This window comes from Macrobrachium nipponense, chromosome 7 (assembly GCF_015104395.2).
Source record: "Macrobrachium nipponense isolate FS-2020 chromosome 7, ASM1510439v2, whole genome shotgun sequence".
Taxonomy (NCBI): Eukaryota; Metazoa; Arthropoda; class Malacostraca; order Decapoda; family Palaemonidae; genus Macrobrachium; species Macrobrachium nipponense.
This window is the reverse complement of record NC_061109.1, coordinates 101175849-101193684: the sequence shown is the minus strand read 5'-3', so window position 1 is coordinate 101193684 and position 17836 is coordinate 101175849. Positions and strand designations below refer to the sequence as shown.

The 17836-nt window shown below is 42.6% G+C and overlaps 1 protein-coding gene across 1 annotated transcript in view; it reads left to right on the top strand.

Annotated features, from left to right (window-relative positions):
• The window catches only part of LOC135217083 (TBC1 domain family member 16-like), a gene marked incomplete in the record, with an annotated part of 154700 nt that overhangs the window by 101353 nt on the left and 35511 nt on the right, over window positions 1-17836 (top strand).

The window sequence follows — 17836 nt, the reverse complement described above, 5'->3', positions numbered from 1 at the left end:
GACATCCGAATGATTACTACTACGTACTTCGTTGGCCCTCAGGCTTGAGCAGTGAATGTTTCCTTAAATTTTGCCTAATTCAGACTCGTAGGCCTTCCTCTCGTATCTACTCTGAATACTATTGAGCGATTTCAAGTTCAAGAATAGCTTAGTGTCTCCTGTAGAGCCCTTGTAGCCTCAGGGCAAATGATTTTCAGAATTTCCAGTGCTCTTGGTAGGTGTCTCATTCTTCCATTGAGAAGAAATCAACTCTACTTTACAATTCCATACAGTTCCATTAACTTAAGCATCTCCTTAACTGCTTGGAGATGTTAGAATGTCCCCTCCCAATACTAAGATTTTAAAGTTATCACAGGATCTGTCCTTAATTTAAAACTGCCATGGCTTGGGGTCAGAAGCAGTTGTCTGTGTATTGCTGAGGGTGCCATTCTAGAAGAATTTTCAGCACCTGGATCTTTGCAGACATCAATGTTTTCTGTTTAGAGGAGATAAGACTTTTCACTGTCTACTTCCAAAGTTATTGTTCCATACATACTTTCCTCGGTATTGCATCAAGTACTTTTAGATCTTGCTTAGGACCAGCACTGCAAGGTGTTGAGACTGAAGCCCCTTCATCTCTATATCAGTCTCTCTCTGGAGTTTAGATGCGGGTCTAAACTTTATCTGAATTTACTGTAAAACCTTTTATTTAGCACTAGCAGTCGTTAATAAGTAAATTTATTGTCAGCACCCTTCTTTAAGCTGGTGTAAAGGGAATGCTATTTTAGCTTTCTGCCTTAGAGCTGGGTGATGTTAAGGGTATGCTTTACAGTGCCCTGTAAGAATTCCAATGTAACCCCCTAGTGGGGAAGAAGAGGAAACTTCTCTATCCTGTTGGGACATTTAAATTTAAAGGTTAATCCTTGGACATTTTTATCATCCTTATAGAAACCTTAAACATCTTTGTCAAAGCTAAATGCTGGAAGAGACAAAGTTAACCTTTGGTTTTGTGGTTTTAAGAAACATAGATGATGTTGTCAAAGGTTAAGCCTGGAAGAGGCAACAATCAACCTTTTGTTTTGTGGTTTTAGAAAACCTAGCTGTCTTTGCCAATGGTTAAGCTTGAAGGCAAAGTTAACTTTTTGTTTTGTGGTTTTAGAAAACCTAGAATGTTTTTGTGAAGGTTAAGCCTGGAAGAGGCAAAGTTAACCTTTTGTGTTGTGATTTTTAGAAACTTATAACGCCTTTGCCAAGGGTTAAACTTGAAGGCAAAGTTAATTTGTTTTGTGGTTTTAGTAAACCTAGAATGTATTTGTGAAGGTTAAGCCTGGAAGAGGCAAAGTTAGCCTTTTGTGTTGTGATTTTTAGAAACTTATAATGCCTTTGCCAATGGTTAAGCTTGAAGGCAAAGTTAACTTTTTGTTTTGTGGTTTTAGAAAACCTAGAAAGTTTTTGTGAAGGTTAAGCCTGGAAGAGGCAAAGTTAACCTTTTGTGTTGTGATTTTTAGAAACTTATAACGTCTTTGCCAAGGGTTAAACTTGAAGGCAAAGTTAAATTTATTTTGTGGTTTTAGAAAACCTAGAATGTATTTGTGAAGGTTAAGCCTGGAAGAGGTAAAGTTAGCCTTTTGTGTTGTTATTTTTAGAAACTTTGTCAAGGAACACAAGGTCCTCTGTGACGTATTGGATAGGCTAGTGCATGAGAACTAGCTCCATGTCTTCTACCTTTATTGAAGGTAAACATTCATAATATGAGCAGCAGTTGCAACTTCATTTAGTGTTAAGTCAATTTGTCACTCCAGAATAGGATTGATGTGACACAGTAGAAGTACAATTCGGTTTTTACCAGCTCACTACCTTTAGTATACAGAATTGTGTTCGAAAACAGTAAAGACCTTAATCCGCTACTAGTAGTGGGTAGTCTTTTCCAGAACCCAAAAAAAAAGAGCAATTCTTTAGGCTCTTTTGTTTAAATCCCAGGTTTGAATATTTTGGGAAGCGTGAAGGTACAAATTTTGTATTGAAGTGTACCTTTATATCGTAAAGGTTTTATTTCAAGTGACTGCTGTTTGATAGGGCTTTTGGACCCAGGCAGGTTTGCTGCATATGTATAAGAGCCTTGCTCCCTGAATGGAATCCAACTTCTGGTGGCAGTAAAATCCACCAAGGAATCCAGATCAGATCAGAATGTTTTGGGTTTCATACAAGAAACCTTTAGCTTGAATGGCTGAGCAGAATTTTGTTTAGCTGCACTACCCACCATCCTCTTAATGTGGGAATCAGCTAAATTTAATAGTAGTTAATATTCATCTCAAATAATATAAATTTTCATGATAAAATTTATTATTTGGATACTTACCTACTAGTAAAGTAGACCCACCCAGCCTCCCCACAACATAGTGGGCTGTCAAGGAGAATTCTGACAAGAGCTAAAACATTCGAAACACACCTGGTAGAGAATAGGTAAACTAGACAGTCATCCGGGCAGCCATTCGATTTTTTTTTTAAATGCCAACTCGCCTAATCGGTGGGGAGATATAGCTAAATTTAAGAGTAGGTAAGTATCCAAACAAAAAATTTTATTATGAAAATTTATGATTTTTTGTGTACGACAATTACAGGTTCTTCATATTCCTCCAATACACAATGTAACAGGTGTTCACATTGTCTCTTAACCCAGATGTCTGGCTGCTGAGTAACCTTTTACTTAACAGATCAGAGGCATATGACTCCTTCAGGCATATGACTCCTTTCTATATTCTACTTTGGCCAGGAAGTAAGCCCAGGTGTGCTGAACCTCCAGTCGATTCTGAGGCTTTCCCTATCCATCCCCCAAGAGTAAGTCTCCCTTATGTTAAGACCAAATGTTTGTTCTGTATATAAACAGATGACAAATTTTAAATCAATTTGTATTTTTTATAACTAACAAACATGTGGACTTAACATATATGGCCCAATCAAGCCACCCCTCATTCAGTTATTGGGCTAAAGGAAACTGGTGTGTTGTAGTGGAGATGGGTTAAGACAGGTTGTCTTTACCCTCTTCCTTTCCTCCAACTTTGCTAACTCCCATTGCAACCAAAATCCTTGTAGTACTATTTTTTTAACTGGACTCCAGCATGTGCTAGAGAATTTTTTCCTTAAGTTAAGACCGCAGGTTTGTTAGTTATGGGAAATACATTTTGATTTAAAATTTGTCACTTCATATGGATCAGATTTAACTGCCTTCCAACTTTTTTCCGTGAGTAGGGTGACACTTGGTTCTCTGAGGATTTCTTTTTCTAATCCCAGCATAATGCACTCGGGCTCAGGGCCCGATCATTCTGTTATCCATACTAGATCGAATAGAAGGTTACAGGATCATAGCTTCCTTCCTATCAAGACCATGAATTTGACATTTCTTGGAAGAGGTTTTTGACATAACATAGGTGGGGATTCAACCTAACAGTAACTTACCAGTCAGTTGAGAGACAACCTCCAACCTAAGGAAGTTGTTTATATTTCCATAGAAACAAAAAACAAATTTTTTATTTTGTATTTTTCATAGGCGTACAAAATAAAGCCTTTTATCATCCTACCTTAACCATCCATTTAAGCCTTTGATGCTGAAGGAAAAGTGCTTGGTGATGCAAGTGAGTGATTGGATTCCCCCACTCAACCCCCTTATCACCAGTTAACTAACTTGTTCCCAAGTTTCAGTTAACACCAAGGAATACTCCTACATGGAAAGCTGTGGTTTTTGTACCTAAGAAAATACAAATTACTTAAAAAATTATGAATATTTAATTTTTGAAAACCAACTCTTCTGTTAAATATTGTAAGTTAGTGGTATAGTTACACTACTTAATAATAATACTAACAATCTAGTGAAGATGGAGAGGACAGGGGTGTTAATAAGATGAATAAGATGTAGGAGAGAGAAGGCAGGTTTGTTGATAAAATATGATGTCTAATTAGTCATGCAGAAAATAAAATTAAGCACTTCAAAAATAGGAGCAGCTTCAAACAAGGACAGCAGAGTTAAAATAATGTTAGCAACTCGAGAGACAGTAAAGAATGCACAACATTGAAATCAAACTAGATATTGCAATACACTCCCTGAACACATGAATTAGCTCTGGTCATTGACCAGCCTGAACTATTTCCCCACAGACTTACCCACAAAGTGGGTAATTTTAACTGTCAGCACTACCAGTGCTGCAGGGAAAATCTAGTCAAATGAGTTACCTGAGGTCCCGTTGGCAATGCTGCTACAAATACCGGCTGCTAGAAGTCGACAACTTTAATTTTTTTCTGCTTGTGGTGCTCTTAGGACGTGTCCTGCAACATGTGAACTTTTTTGGTCTTAAAATTCTGGATTACGACCTTGGCATTATATTATGACTACGCTTCTGGTTTTTGTTCCGGTTTTTTGATTGATTTGGAACTTCTGGTATTGACCTGGCTTGAACTGGACTTGAGATGAACAAGCTACATAGAGAAACACTGTCAGCCAACGCCTTGCCTGTTCCAGAACCAGCCCTAACAGGTGCCGGGGATCATGGTGGCCCACAAGCCTCAAAGGTAAGATCTGCCAACCCCCCCCCGGCGCAGAGCAGGCAGTGTTGACGGCAGTTTTCCCCCTTCCCCTTCAAGGTGTAAGTTCTGAGGTTGATGTAAATTAGGTCAAATACAGACGAGTAGGGATACGTAATAGGTTATGTAGTGTTCAGGCAGAGAAGCGCAGGTTTCTTCAGTTTCGGATTCTGTTGTAGTTTCTAGTGTGCCAGTTCGTCTTTAGAGCCATCTTTGGTTTTATTTCCTGCTTCGAGTTCTTTGCAACAGAAGGTTTCTAAGTCTGTGGTTGGTTGTTCGGGATGATTTTCAGTTTGTCGGGTTCTGAAGTGTTGAATAGTGATCCTTCGTCTTTGAAGGTTCTTTTTCCATCTGTGGATAAATTTCGTTCATCTTGCGGTGGTGGTAATTCTGGTGAGCAGGTTCTCAATTTGACTCTATGCATATTTTTATGTATATAGCGGCCTTGAGAGAGGCTAGATACGTAAACGGAAGTAATTTAGGGATTTCAAGAGGGAAGTGCTTTAACTTACCGTAAGCTGAAAGTTATTATTAATTTCTTTAAGAGGGAAGGTCGCCAGAAAACTCAGCTCGTTACTTAACAACTATTTATTTACTAAAAGGCCCGTGCTGGGCTGGAGAAAAGGTAAATGATGGCTCCATTGAGCTGTTATAGCTGGTTTTCATACACTTGGGGTAATGCACACTTGCGGGCAGAGAGACGGCACGTGACTCATGGAATCTGGAAAAGAATCCCAGATTAAACGAGATAAAAGGAAAAATGACTTCTTGCTTTGATTAAGGCTGATTAATTCTCTAACATTGGGGAAGGTAAACTCGAATGGTTCACTGAGGTATGCACGAAAGCTCGGTCTTTAACAAGTCACAAAGGGGAGCACGTGGCCCGATGAGGACAAAGGGCTTTTGATGTAGAAGGGGTAAAAATGAGAATTGAAAATGAATTTAGCAAGAGTCGTATGGTAGTAAAAGGTGCTGGGTTGAAGTTTACACTTTCAGACGTACCTTTATGCAATATTCAGTGTATCCTTGTAGAAGAATGCGGCCTGACCTCGGTTCAGGTCTGGGGTTCGTGTCCACCAGTACGTCGTGGGTAGGCCTAAGTTTGGGAGGCTGGCCGGGTGGACATCCGTCATGGACTACCGACTGCAGTTGACTGAGATCGATACTGGTTGTTTTCGAATCACGGGGCTTCCAAAGACCGCCTCAAGCATTGTCTGAAAGGTGGTAAACACAACGCCAGCAAATTGGGAAGGAAAATAGGTCTTATTGTAGAAGTCCCTAAAATCCATCTCGAAGCCTAGCTACTCCTGTGACCTGCCTCTCTTACCCTAAGCTTCCGTCAGACCGGAAATATCTTCCCTACGACATACCCACTCTCCCAACAACAGTCGCTTAGGAGAAGGCATGGCTGCTACTTTTATAATTAAATATCACTAAAACTCTGCTGGGAAGGCGAGGCGTTCTATAGACGTAGCAGCTCCCCCTGTTAAGAAGGCATTCACTCCCTTTCGGGCGTGAAGGTCTTGGCTTAAATAAGTTGATCGCCTCGACTACCCAGTTCTCCTACTCTAACTTGAAGTTTTTTGAGCAGCGATATGGCTGACTACAATGGCCTTCCTAACTTATAGGCAAAGATGCTAAGTGTACTAACTTAATGTAGTGATGTAATCTAGCCTAAGTAATAACTACGGGTTGTCTGTGACGACAGTCTACTCTACCCCTAGATAAGGTTACTTGAAGATTCTACTTTCTACTAACGTAATGCCCTGGTACTAAATCATTAACCTAACCTACTCAATACAGTTAAATGGAGACGCAATCATTCCAGAGTGTGGTACGCACAGCAGTAATGTGTCGCCGGAATTGTTAAAATACATAATGAGAGGTAATGATGCATGGGGATGATGAGTGGTTAATTGACCAGGAGGGAAATGCAATGAGGTAATTATATTTAAGTGAGGGTTAGTATCACAATTTCTAGGGGTTAGAGGGTTAGTTTACTGGCAGAGATCAGGCTGGCTACCTTCTCTGGGTAGGTGCCAGGATTACTCTGCAATTGAATGCGACACTGTACCTCGGGCACAGGTGTCAAGGAGAGCATGTGGCTCTTTGGTTAGTTTGTTAGTTACGTCCCTTCTTCTTCTTCTTCTTATTCCTCCAGGACCTGGCTATACCAGTCCTAGGAGTAGACGGAGGCACAGACTCTGGGGAAAGGCCAGAAACGCCGGCAGGAGCTGAGGCAGCGGTAGCCTGAAGGATTTCAGGAGAACACCCTACTTCGGTCTCTGCAGCAACCGTCGTAGAGGTGGAACCTACTGCAGGGGAGGGCCCCTCACCTCCGGCTGCTGCGACAACCGTCGTGAGGGGAAAACTCCAGGCTGACTCCTGGTCGGGCAGTTCCTGGTTTTCCAGAGGAGGTACAAAGGTAAGGTCTGCCGGAGGTTCATCCTCGGGCGACAGAGGTAAGGATGAAGAAGAAGGAACTAGTGATTGGCCATGGGCTGTGGTAAGCTCCATGCCTGTTGGAGGATCTCCTGTAGGAGGATCCTTGATAAGGTTAGGCGCCGGCGCTAGCTCGGGGCCAGGCGCAGAGGTCAAGTTCGGTGGTGGCTCTACGTCCAGGCTGGACGGAGCTTGGCACTGCTCAGTGCTGCCAAGTGGTACTGGCCGAGAGTTGAGGTCGACTGGACCTGTGGCGGGTACCGGAGGTGCAATACCTCTCAGCGTGCCCTTGGAAATGGGAGACAGAGGCTCCTGTCTCTTTTGGAAGGCTACGCCTTGTGGAAAGTGGACATTGTCCGCTGCTGGTAGTCGGCTAGGGCACCTAGGCCAATTCGTGGAGTGCCCTATTACGTTGCAGGTTTTGCAACGGAACTGTGAATGGTCAATCTCCCTCCTTGGTAACGGGGGAGACTGTTGGTGGACGTACTTCCTGGAGGAAGTAGAATTGCGATGGCTCCTTGCTTTGTAGTGATTTGTGGTGGGGCTAGGACCCCTAGGCTTTTTGAATTTTGAGGGAGACTTCATGTCTTGCCCTAGGAGGAGGTCATAACCTCCTGGGATGTAGCTTGCAACTGCAAGGGTACAAACTTTGGAGAAATGAGGTCGGGTGACTCTCAATTGCACGGTTGGAAGGATCAGCTTGATATGGTTGATACCTTCGATGGTGATTAGTTGTCGTCTATCGACGGTAGCCCCTCGGGGGATTCTGTCTTCCCGTATCAGGGAGACTTGAGCGCCAGAGTCGTCGTAGGCTCTGACGTGGCTTGGCTGATAATGACTTTGGAGGGGTGCAACAGTTATAGGGCCCTTAGCTGGGGGTCCTAGTGAAGAAGGATTGGTTACGGCCATTGCGATGGCAGGAATATTGCAATTAGCGCACCCTCCGTAATTTGCAGACATGTGACCCTTGCGGCCACAGTCTCGGCAGAACGTGTTCCAGAACCTCTTCCGTGGCACTGGATGATAAGACCGAGATGCCCCCACAGGTTGCGAATCTGTGGAGTCACCAAGGCTGGCAGTGTGCTCGGGCACAGGTGAAGAGTCCTCTCTGGCAGTGATTTGACGTGGGGAGGTTAAGGAAACCTCTGTTGAATCACCCTCGGAAACAATTTCGGGGTTAACTGGTGGGCTTACCTCTTCCAAAAGGGAGGAGGTAGGCGGTAAAAAGGTAAAAGGCTGGCAGGATGCGGCAGGAATTTCTATCTCCGGCACTGGATCAGGACCAGGCTCACAAATAGAAAGGATGTCAGGCTGACCAGAGACGGCGGGACTAAGAGAGACAGGGGGTGCAGGGCTGGAAGCTGGCAGAGTGGCTTGAGCTAGGATACTCTCCTTACGGGCCTTCTCCCGCTTGATGTCGAGTTCCTTCTCCTTGAGAGCGAGCTCATGCTTTCGCTCCTCTTCCCTTGCCTTCCTTTCTGCTTCTCTGGCTTGTCTCTGGTTTTCTCTTACTTTCTTTTCTTGCAGGCGTGCGGCAGCCTGCTGCGTCTTTATCCACTGGTCAAGTGCTGGTCCAGTGTAACCAGCCTCCTTGCCCAGAGTTATGAGGGCTCCGAGCTTCTCTAGCTCTCTGGCAAAGAAGTCGCGGGAAGCAGGGGAAGACATTTCCCTTAGGCTGCAGGAGAGGCTCGGATGAAAATGATAATAATGACCAGGAAGGGTAAATGGATGGAATGGGAGTGCCTACTGTGGAAAGTGGCACTCACTTGGAAATGGGTTCTGCGACGTGGTAAGGAAAAGTCTGAAAAGACTGGGTGCTCGGTGGCACTTTGTGAATGGCACCTTCTGATGAGGTGGAAAAATCGAATGCAGTGTGCGGCGTACGTCACACTTACGGGCGTTCCCAACTTGGGAGACGTTGGAATGGGCTACCTGTAGGTCCAATACAGGTGCACGGCACTTATGAGGAGGCGTTCCTTGGTTCAGTGATCCAAAATGGTGGATACTCTATAATGAATGAGCGTTCCGTAGGACGGACACGCAGGTATAGGGCTACCTGTACGTCTGTACAGGTGCGCGGCACTTATGAGGAGGCGTTCCTTGGGCAGCACTAGTAGTGCTGGTATTGCGGCACTTCGGGAGGCGTTCCCTTGATTGGTCTGAAGGATCACTGATCCTCGTACACGGACATTAATGAAGTGGGCGTTCCGTAAGGACGGACACGCAGGTTTAATGGCTACCTGTACGGCCTGTACAGGTGCAATGGCCCTTATGGAGGCGTTCCTTGGAGCACTGGTATCGTGCTGGTATGTCCCGTCGGACGACACTAGATGCAGTATACATAAGTATACCGAAGTGAAAGGGCACTGCTCATGGCAGAGTGTAATGGTGGAGGAGAGAAAGTAAAAGGTGGGAGTACTTCAGCAGCCAGTCGATGAACAGTGTCAAGAATTAGTGGCACTGTAAAATGATAAGACCTGACGTGCACTGGTGGTGGCCAGTCCTAAACTGGTACGACTTCCCTGTCTGGAAGTATGAATTTGCGTGGCACACTGTGCGAATTGTGCTTGCGGTACACGCAAGTCTATTGGGATAAAAATGAACAAGACCACTCGGGCAACGACAGGTAATGATAATTGAAAATGCTCAGTCCCTCGCTGAAGTACTCGGTAAATGAAATAAATAAATGTTTGCCAACTGCAATGGACACATGCGCGTATGTATCACGCTGTGTAAATTAGACACAAGAGACTAGAATAAGGTTAATTCGGCATGCTATAATTAATGGTAAGATGTAGTACTCTTGGCTTCGTGAATACTGGGTTCTGGTTTTCTCTCTCTCTCTCTCTCTCTCTCTCTCTCTCTCTCTCTCTCTCTCTCTCTCTCTCGGAGAGGGTGAAAAATGACATATGAATGAACTCCCTTATATTTGAATTGAACTACTAATGTTCGTTTAATATGACGCAACTTGCGTTAAATGATTTACTTACGTTAACGTGAAACGAAAGAATTGCTTCTGATAACGTTTTATGAAAATGATAACGCGCTCGTGGTGAACGATTTTTACGTTACTAGTAGCGGCTCGCGCTTATGAAATGATTTGCGTTTAATTATGAAATTTACAAAGACGCGTTTTACGTTAACAATTCTTGCAAGTGACTCTACTTTTAAGATTTACGTTAACTTTACGTAAGGACAAGTGAAAAATTACGGTAAGGATTTGAAAACGATGTTAGCAAACAATTGTAAATGAGGTTACGTTAAGTGAAATGAAATTTTCGCTCAGCGCGCGAGTGAGCGATGCGAGGTGAAACACGTGAGGCGAGAAGAGCGGGTTAGCACCACGGTGTGCTAGCATTGATGGCGAATCAGCTGATTCTCTGTAAATGCGAAGACAATTTACAACACAAGATTCTACCTTCTTATTCAAGGCGAATTACGTTAATTTCTCTGGCAGGACGATAGATACTAGTACCGAGATTGATATTATTTTACTTAAAACTTTGAGACTTACGTTACTTTGCTTAAATGGTTTAGATAATTCTGAAAGGGATAAAAACATGGCTGCCGCTGTGAGCGAAAACGAAGGCTGGTTGAGACCGCGCAGGCGCGAAAGCTTTAAGCTGAATTTAAGCTGAGAGGTAAGCGGTTACCAACACTTGGAATGAAAACTAAGTTAAAAATGGATTCCCTAACATATCACAGACAAAAGAATTGTACACTTCTTTTGCCGTAACTATTAGTAAAACACTCCTAACTAGCTAGGCTTTCTAATACAGCAATAAACCCTGTCAAAGCACTTCCTAGTTTGATCTGGTCCTTTCTGGCATCTATCTGCACACGTGTTCGTGTGAGCTCCTACGACAACAATGCGATTTACAAAACAGAATTCGCTCGGCGCTCTGGCCGTTACAATAATAAGAATATTTCTACCTTCACATTTGTTTAACACACTTCTACAATAAAAATACTTAAACGTGACCTTAAGCCTAAATCATTGGTTTTATAGAATAAAATCATATTAATGAATGGAATATCCATTACCGTGAGTCAGTGTGTCTTCTTTCCCTGCAAGTGTGCTTGATTTACGCTTTGTAAAATAATTTACAGTTTACGTTTTACAACGGATAACGCAATTTACAAGCTTTTTTAAGCAGGCTAGGTTCAATCCAGGCAAGATTCGCCAATTTTACGTATATAGTGGCCTTGAGAGAGGCTAGATACGTAAACGGAAGTAATTTAGGGATTTCAAGAAGGAAGTGCTTTAACTTACCGTAAGCTGAAAGTTATTATTAATTTCTTTAGAGGGAAGGTCGCCAGAAAACTCAGCTCGTTACTTAACAAACTTATTTATTTACTAAAAGGCCCGTGCTGGGCTGGAGAAAAGGTAAATGATGGCTCCATTGAGCTGTTATAGCTGGTTTTCATACACTTGGGGTAATGCACACTTGCGGGCAGAGAGACGGCACGTGACTCATGGAATCTGGAAAAGAATCCCAGATTAAACGAGATAAAAGGAAAAATGACTTCTTGCTTTGATTAAGGCTGATTAATTCTCTAACATTGGGGAAGGTAAACTCGAATGGTTCACTGAGGTATGCACGAAAGCTCGGTCTTTAACAAGTCACAAAGGGGAGCACGTGGCCCGATGAGGACAAAGGGCTTTTGATGTAGAAGGGGTAAAAATGAGAATTGAAAATGAATTTAGCAAGAGTCGTATGGTAGTAAAAGGTGCTGGGTTGAAGTTTACACTTTCAGACGTACCTTTATGCAATATTCAGTGTATCCTTGTAGAAGAATGCGGCCTGACCTCGGTTCAGGTCTGGGGTTCGTGTCCACCAGTACGTCGTGGGTAGGCCTAAGTTTGGGAGGCTGGCCGGGTGGACATCCGTCATGGACTACCGACTGCAGTTGACTGAGATCGATACTGGTTGTTTTCGAATCACGGGGCTTCCAAAGACCGCCTCAAGCATTGCCTGAAAGGTGGTAAACACAACGCCAGCAAATTGGGAAGGAAAATAGGTCTTATTGTAGAAGTCCCTAAAATCCATCTCGAAGCCTAGCTACTCCTGTGACCTGCCTCTCTTACCCTAAGCTTCCGTCAGACCGGAAATATCTTCCCTACGACATACCCACTCTCCCAACAACAGTCGCTTAGGAGAAGGCATGGCTGCTACTTTTATAATTAAATATCACTAAAACTCTGCTGGGAAGGCGAGGCGTTCTATAGACGTAGCAATATACAGTATAGTAATTATTACTATGAGCTAATTCTCTTGGTTTGATGCATATACGTAGAATTATGATAATTTAGTACAAAATGTAACTGAGCAAGAATGAGAATCAGATTCGGTCCGACTTCAGCATTACGATAGTATTATATGTATCCTCATATTATCTTAGTATAAATACTAACTTAGTGGGCAGTTTTTTTTTGTTTCTTTTGGCTTTGGAATCTGCTAATGGCGATACGAGTTTGCGTCGCCGTCTTTAACGCATTCTTGCCTGATGGCTAACTATGACTTAACATACCAAATCTTCCCCACTTAAATCATGTTTGTTGTCTTGCGGGAAGGCAGTCTGTTAATTATGTTGACACTTTAACATAGCTTATTATTGTGTCTTGTGCCATAGAAATCGGAAATCATAAGCAATTTGTACTTTTCATTGGTTTCCAAGAATATTCCCTCAGGTGATGTAATATCGGTAGTATGATGTCTTCATTCATTTAGCAGCGAATTTCCATTAGTCGCGCTTGAGGCAATCACATTAAACTTTAAATCAATTACAGTTACATATATATTATCAGTCTTATTATCAAATTACAATTACAACTGAAATTAATCTTATATAAAAATAAAGATTTACACTGACAATTATTTTAAAAATGTGTAATTTATTACATTTCATTTGTACATTACAATAGCTTGCCATCAGCATACAGCCCTATTGTAAAGGGGGTGTGGCCTATGTGGGCAAGAGATGCCTACTAATCAATTTCCTTTGCATCAGATGCAACCTCCTTTCTTATAACCATCTTGTTCTCAGTATATGTTCTTATTCCTATTTAACATAAAGGAATATCTAGATACTTCACTCATATAAAACGAAGTCATTTTCGGTATAGTATGATGTGTTTTAAAGTCAAATTTGACTTTATTACCCCTCATTGTGAACTAAATTTATTTTTTTTTCTCCTCTCGTTAATAGATTGCGTAAATCCAGCGATTCCGTTTGTTTTCACTCTTTTTCATCGGTAATACGAGCTTTAAGTTATTTATCTTATCGGTGTGAAAACAACATTAAATGAGCTCTTTCATGCCAATAGTTTTGATTGAATTGTATTTCATTTTACCACAGCTGTTTGAATTTATATCAAAGCTTGAGAGTTTTATTCATGTTGCCGATGCACGATAATAGTCATTAGCAGCCTGAATATTACTTAGCCTTAGCTACATATTGCATTTAATTCTGAAATTATATTGCCATGATGATCTCACAGCAAGTAAAATTATTACATAATTCATATCGGTCCTATTTTACATAACATCATTTATATCATACCTACAGTAAGTGTTTACTGTCGTATGATGGTTGAAATACAGGCATATCGGATGTTGTTATCAGGTTTTGTTGTATTAGCAAATAAACGGGTTTCTCATTCGGTTGTTCTTGGCTGTACACATTTATACAAATATAACGTCAAGATAATATTTTTTGAACATTTTTTAAACTTATCTAACTTAAAGATGGTATAAAGATGTGGAAGTATAGAAGTCAAACGTTTTTATTTCAGCCTCTCTCATTGCATGATTGCAGGCTGCTCCTGCACCCGATGCATGTGAAATATAGGCATATGTATTTTCAAGATATTGTCGTACTGGTATTAATTGCTAACCCCATCATAATCGAATTGTAAGACGAAGTACTATCATAACTTGAATACTGCCGGTATTCACTATCGTGTCTTGCAGAATTTTCCTGAGTTTGTTAATAATGTTTGCAGAGATTATCAAGGGGGAACAGTCAGTCTAGTTTCTTTCTCCACAAACTATGGCCTCTTCTGCTGTTTCTGTTTTTCCGTTTCCCCAGTTTCTTCTAAACTTCTAATATCTTTACACAATCTTATTTATTGGGTCATTTTTCGGAAGTTGCTCGGAGTCTTCTCTCGTTCATTCTATTTCTTTGCTATTAGCACTGCAAGCAAAGAATTTTCATCAGTTCAATCTTGTAATTTGGGGTTTTAGCAGTTCCCACTCTCTCTTCAGAGTTCAGGGAAGGTGTATATTTGGCGGGGTTGGCTTCTTAGCACCTTCCACGGGTCCTGTAGTTCTCAGGCTGCTAGTCTGTAGGATTCACAGGAGGTTGCGGTGTTTTTCCGCAACTCCGTATTTTCATCCTTAATGGGTTTGAGACGTATTGTGTCCGTTGTGGTTTTTGTGGGTGCTACGACAGTTGGTGATTCGTCTGTGCCATCATTGAGTGTATCAGTAGCGGTTGTGTCCTCCGCCTCTCCTCACACTAGGGTAGCTGGTAATCTTCCTTCTTTGGTTCCCATTTTCATACTTTCTGGGTTTGAGATGTACCATGCCTACCGCAGTTATTGCAGGGGCTATGGCAATTGATGGTTCGTCTGCACCATCGTTAGTACCGTTTGTGCTCTTGGCCTCCTTTCGTTAGGGTAGCTGGTAATTTCCTTCTTCGGTTCCCATCGGTTCCACAGTTCGTAGCCTGTCCTTAGAGGCACTTTGTACGCTGCACCAGTTGCTTTTCTCCACCTGCACAACGTCGGGGTTTGGTGTTCTGGTGGTTAATCCGAGTGTGGCTTCTTCCTTTCTCTCCGTCTTCTGTTTCTTTTTCAACCTTTTCCTGCAGCTATTTTTGTTCCTCCTCCAAGATGTTCAGTGTGAGTTCGGCCTTGCTCATAGTCACTGGCTGGTGAGGGGTTTTGCAGTCGTGTGAGACTGGCTCATGGTTATTTCATCATCTTTGATTGGTAAACGGTTTGCGTAATGGGATGTGGTTGGCTCTTAAGGGGTTGGGTGGGAGTTAGTCACCCAGGGGTTACATCATTGTCACTGGGTGATGCGGGTTTGCGCAGTCGAGCGAGACTGGCTCAGGTTTATGTCATAGTCTTTAGTTGGTACATGGTTTGCGCAACCTGGTGCAGTTGCCTCTTGGGGTGGGCCTTGGTTGCCCAGATGGTCGGCCCAAGTGTTACGGCATCGTGTCTGGGTGGTGAGGGATTGCGCAATCGAGTGTGACTGGCTCAGGAGTTTATCATCGTCTTGTTGGTATAGCGTCTGCAACCGGTTGCACTTGGATCACGTATGTTGGGGTCATGTATGTCTGTTGTGGGTATCACTCAGGTGTAGGAAGTTCCGGGTTATTGGGAGTTCCGGGTTATTGGGTGCTGCTCTTGTGGGTGTTCAGGCTTCTCCTTTCCTGTTCCAGTGCTGTTGGACAGGACTGACAGAGGATACCCTTTGAAGAGAAAATCCAGTACTAGTTGTTGGGTTTTGCTTATCCAGCAAAGGCAAGAAAGTATAAACGGATGGTGGACTTTGTTATTTTCTCTCTTTCCGCAGTCCTAGGCTCCGGGGCTCCGGAGAAACCTACCCAATTAATTTGAGTAAGGTTTGTTAGTTGTATTCAACTAAACCAGTAGTTTCTCAAACATCAAGTAAGCTGATCTGGTTTTGGCCAAGTCTGGCAGGATTGGGGGAGGAGGACTCTAGGTTAGCATCACTTATGGGGTTCGGTAGGCTGAATTCAACCTTATTTCCTAATCAGAAGGGGTTTTTATGGATTAGCGGATAACCCCTCTGCCGGTGTTGGAGTTCCACTCGACGAATCTGTTGAGGCGCTTCTTTCTTTGGTGCCTTCGTCAATTTGTGTGGTATGGGTTACATATTAAGAGGCTGGTATTTGGAAGACACCTTTCTCAGTCAGTCGGAGACCTTGTTTCCACACTATGTGGATGTTGTCTGAGTTGATGGGGTTTTTCTCAAACATTGTTGGTATACTCTTTCTGATCCTAACTGTTTGACAACCTCATCACTTCGGTTTTGATGGGGTTGGCATACCGGAATAACATTTCGGATGGCTATATAATGTTCTTTGTTAACAAGAGGAGGAACTTCCTTTTTTAATCATCTGCCACCTCACTATCCAGACATTCATAAGAGGATTCTATTGAGGGCGCCTCTTGCGCTCTGCAGCAGTCTTTTAGAGAGCAAGATGTCTCCTTGATGGTCAATTTCGTGTCGTCATCGTCATAAGTAGAGTCATAGCAGCATTGTTGGATGATTGTATAGTATGTGATAAATCTCAAATGTTGCTGTGTCCGGTTAGGGCTCTCAAAGATTATTTGTCACGTACCGATGAACTTTTCCTTGTCCAAGAACCTTGTTTGTTTCCCCTAGGTGTCCATTGCATTCCATTTCCAAAAATGCATTCAGTTTCTTCTTGCAAAAGGTTATTAGTCAAGTGGTAGTTGGTTATTCATCGCTTTCAGAACCTTCAAGTTGTTCTTAGCGTCCAAGGGCACATAGTATTGGCTTTCTGAAGGAATTTTTAGGTGTCAGCGACCTTGGAGGCAGCTACTTGGGAGTCAGTGTTGGTTTTCACGACATTCTATCTTAGGGATTTCCAGTTTCTTCAGAGAAAGGTTACTTGTTGGGTCCTGTTGTTGCGGCCAACTCAGTTTATAATTAGCTTGGTGTCGTTAGGGTGTTGGAAGTTTAGGTTGGTAGTGGTAGTCTAAATGAACTTAGGAGTCTCTGTTGGTCAGGATTTAGACTGAGCGTATTATTCTTTTAGGCCCTTAAGGTTAGGCAGATCCTGATAGTCATGTTGGAATGTTGTCTTCTGCACAATCATCTGCGTAAGTGAGCAGTAGAAAACTCGAAGGTCCTGCACACTCAACTTCTCCATACATGAGAGGCTTGATAGCCACATGGGAGGTTCACCGTTTCCCCTCCATACATGAGAGGTATAGAATACCACATGGGAGGTTCTTCAGACTCAAGTGGTACATTAGACCCAGCACTGACGCTGGGGTACTTCCTCTGCAAGCATCCTCACCTACCGAGTTAGTCAACTAGGTGAGGAATTTTGCTTTTACCTCCAGGCATAACAGGTCCTCACCTACCGAGTTGGATGACTAGGTGAAGAAATTTGCTTTTAATCTCCATGAATGAGAGGTATAGAATACCACATAGGAGGCATTTCTGATTCAGACTTTACCGTAGACTCAACACTGGCGTTGTAGTACTTTCTCTGCAAGCATTCTCATCTATTGAGTTAGATAACTGGGTGAGGAGACACTCATTTACACATGGTAGGTTGATAAGGAGTTACCTGCATATGCTCCATGGACAGTTCGGGCTGAATTAGATTGATCCTACCTCCATTAAAATTTTGTTAATTGGGCTAATTCAGGTGTTCAGGGAGTATATTGCAGTATGAAGTTTTCATAATAAAACTAATATTGTAATATTTTCCTGAACACCTGAATGATTCCCACCCTCCTCCTCACTTCAGTTTGAGTGTGAATGAATCAACTGAGGTTGTTGGCTTCTAGCGGCCGGTATTTGCAGCAGCGTTGCCAACGGGACCTCAGGTAACTCATGTGACTAGATTTTACCTGTAGTGCTGACAGTTAAAATGACCCACTTTGTGGGAAGTTTTTGGGGATATAGTTTGGGCTGGTCAGTGACCAGGGCTAGTTCAGGTGTTCAGGTAAGTATTACAATATTAGTTTTATTATGAAAACTTCATTTTTAGAAGATCATTTGGTAGTTTAAAGTGTGGAATCTGTGCATGACACGTTAGACAC